Here is a 3,486-nt window from a genome sequence, read left to right on the forward strand (position 1 = left end):
CCTCCGTGTGACAACCATCAGCTTCATTTAATGGTCATCCTCCCACCCCACCATACCCCAATCCACATATCATAATTAGCAAGAATCCCTCAGCTGAAAGTGTCTTTTATTGGGGGATCAGCTCACCTCAGTTAAAAAACAGAAAAAGAGCAAGATCATGGTGACAACAGTTGTTACAATGTTTCATGTCAGTGCTGATGCTCTCCTGGAGCATCTTTACAGCCACTTCCTGCCTACATGCAGTCCAGCGGTGACTGCATGACTTTTAGGGCAGGTTTCCTGATGGTGACAACAGAGGACCATATCTGTGTAATGTGTGTTGAAATGGCTACTTATGGTCTCCATCAGAAGCTGGTGTGACAGGGTGACAACACAGAAACATAACTGGACACAGGGACAGTGTGTTGTCACCTTATAACAGGAAGTGCCTAAATATGGCGGAATCATCTAGGATTATTTTACTGAAAGCTGCTATTGTAAAAATAGTGTACATTGTTAGATATTGTAAATTTCATTTGGATGACAAGAAGCTAAAGTGAGGATCTCTGTGGGGTTTAAACTCAGGTCAGGTCTGGATGGCTCTGCAGGTCAGGCCTCTGTCACCTCCCCCTGGTTCTGAAAGTTTCCAGAAACTTCTAGAAGCTAGTGGGTGGAGGTACAGGGGCGGGGATCTGAATATTTATGGGAGTTTGACCAATCCCCAGGTGTGAGGCCTGGCAGGGTGGTTTGTGCCCACAAATATTAAAGAGTTTGGCCAGTGGGGGTTGTTGCTGATTGGAGTATGGAATGCTGAGTTGAGGATCATGAGGCTTGGTGGGGACCCCGGGGCTGGGGGGCTCTGCCTCCAGGCAGGAGCTGAGGAAGGAAGAAAAGAAGCAGTATGACCAGAGGGATCACCACCACCCTTCAGTCTCATCTAGGATTTCAAGTGACAGTGTGAGTACCTCTACCTACCACCCCCAAAGCCAACAGGGTGGGGGAGGCAGCTGGATGCAATATTCAGCTAGACATAAAAGGGACAGTGTCACAACTTACTTTAACCCCCCCCCCTCTCTGGGACTCACTCATAGAAGCCAGGTGCGTTGCAATTTTCTACTAAGGAAACATACATACAGTTGGGAGTTTGCTATTTCTATAAAGGGAACATACAGCTCCTAAAAGCAGATGGGATATTTGCTACTGATCCATTAAGGAATGACATTATTCCGGAAGGAGTGGAATCTGCTGCATGTTGTACATAGAAAAGTTGTCCTCCAAGTCATTGCTGAATCCAGTTTGGACATCCCATAATCCCTTATCCCTGTCCAAGTTTATATTCCCTCAATAAAACATAAAAGTCCAAGGACTAGTTATTGATTGAGAATGCATGCCTTGCGGCTTCACTTCCTGGTTCCCTACTGCGCATGCACGACTCGCGCTACACTATCCCACTGGTCCCTGCTGTCTCCTGGGACCTGTGTGTCTCCCAGAAGACAGCGGGGGTGAGGAGGTGGCAGAGGTGGCATAGATACCCGCGGGTGGCTCGGGTATCTATGCCCGGAAGTGGGAGAAAAATACCTGTATTAGACAGGTATCTGCTCCCCCCGAAAGGTGCCAAATGTGACACCGGAGGGTGGGAGGAACCGGAAAAGTGGAAATTCCATTTTTGGGTGGAACTCCGCTTTAAAGTAAAATTAAAAAAATCTGCAATGGTGTATAAGAGAGGGGGAGGAGACAAGGAAAATGATATAACTTAATAATGAGTTATAGTCTGCTTTAAATACTGTGCAAGTTCTGGCCAGTGGTCTATTCTCATGACCCAGTAACCCAGTGGAATGTCAACTGAATAGCTATCCATCTCTGTTTTTGCCCATAGATAATGGTCCACCATATGATGCCAATGCTGTCGATGGGATGTGGAAGCTGACAGCTCTGGGTGTCGAGGACTAAAAAATTTGTGAAATGCATCACTTAGGCGGCCCCCTTCTCCACCGCTCCTCTCTTGACCAACAGAAGCCTCAAAACTACGTTTTCCACGACACTGTAACCTACCAGAGTTGGGAAAAGCATTCAACAAATTCCTCTTTAAGGTGACCTCAAGAGATTTCATTTTCTGCTCCCTCTGTGGGGACGGGATGAGTTCTGAGACTTTCCCCTTGTAATGGTGGTCAAGGAGGGTTGCTAACAATAGTGATCCTTCTCCTTGATGCCACATATTCTCGGGTCCTTTTGCAGGCTTTAAAGCATGAGGGAGCCCATGCACCGCAAGTTTGTGGAGGCATTAGAAGCAGACTCCTCGGGGTCACTGAGAATTACAGTATCTGGAACTGCCTACCCCCAGCCACATACTACTCCCAAAGTTTTTGGGGATGGAAAACCATCTGTTACTGTGACATATGTCAGTGGAGGCTGGTGAAGTTTTAGGATGGGGGGCATCAAGCACCGCCCTTCCTTTTTGACCCCTCCCATTTGGTGAAATTGGGCGCGGTTTCAGTGAAGTAGTGGGCGTGGCTTAAATGGTGCGGCTCTAAGGGGTGTGCATATGAGATGAACGAGGGATGGAGGGAGAGGGAGGGAGAGAGGGAGGGACAACAGGCCCAGATCCTACACAACAATAGAAATATGTGTATTCTAGAAAGTTTAACAATCAGCACATAAAGATTCTCCAAACACCTGGTGTTAGCACTTCAATCATCCCGGCACCATGGTTGTTATGGTGTCAGGATGATTGAAACGCATTATTTCTATTATTACATTGTAATATAAAATTAAATCATTCAACTCACCATAATGCAGAATCAGGTGGAGCCCTGAGTGTATCACCTGCCTGCCACCAGATGTCATCAGGTGTCCCCAGCGGAGTCCGTCTTTACATCAGGAGTCCCCAGCGGAGTCCGTCCTTTGATCAGGTGCCCCCAGTGACGTCTGTCCTTACATCAGGTGCCCCCAGCGGAATCCATCCTTACATCAGGTCCCATCAGCAGAGTCCCTCCTTACATCAGTGTCCCCAGCGGAGCCCCTCCTTACATATGCGCCCCCATCAGCGGAGTTCCTCCTTACATCTGGGTCCCCAGCGGAGTCCCTCCTTACATCAGTGTCCCCATCAGTGGAGCCCCTCCTTACATCTGTGTCCCCATCAGCGGAGCCCCTCCTTACATCTGTGTCCCCATCAGCGGAGCCCTTCCTTACATCTGCATCCCCAGCGGAGCCCCTCCTTAAATCTGTGTCCCCAGCAGAGCCCCTCCTTACATCTGTGTCCCCAGCAGAGCCCCTCCTTACATCTGTGTCCCCAGCGGAGCCCCATATTTTTTGTAGCTCGCTGGGCGCCAGAAGTGACTTTGTTCTCACACTGAGAACAAAGCAGTGGATCACGCCAATGAAGCGCCGCATCTGCATTGACGTGGCGCTTCCCATAGTGCACTGTGCCCGTTGCCTGAACACAGTGCACTTAAGGACTTTTTTTTTCTTTTTTTTTTTAAAGGGCTCATGTTAAAAAAAAAATTCATT

Source organism: Aquarana catesbeiana, linkage group LG06, assembly GCF_042186555.1.
Source record: "Aquarana catesbeiana isolate 2022-GZ linkage group LG06, ASM4218655v1, whole genome shotgun sequence".
In the NCBI taxonomy this organism is placed as follows: domain Eukaryota; kingdom Metazoa; phylum Chordata; class Amphibia; order Anura; family Ranidae; genus Aquarana; species Aquarana catesbeiana.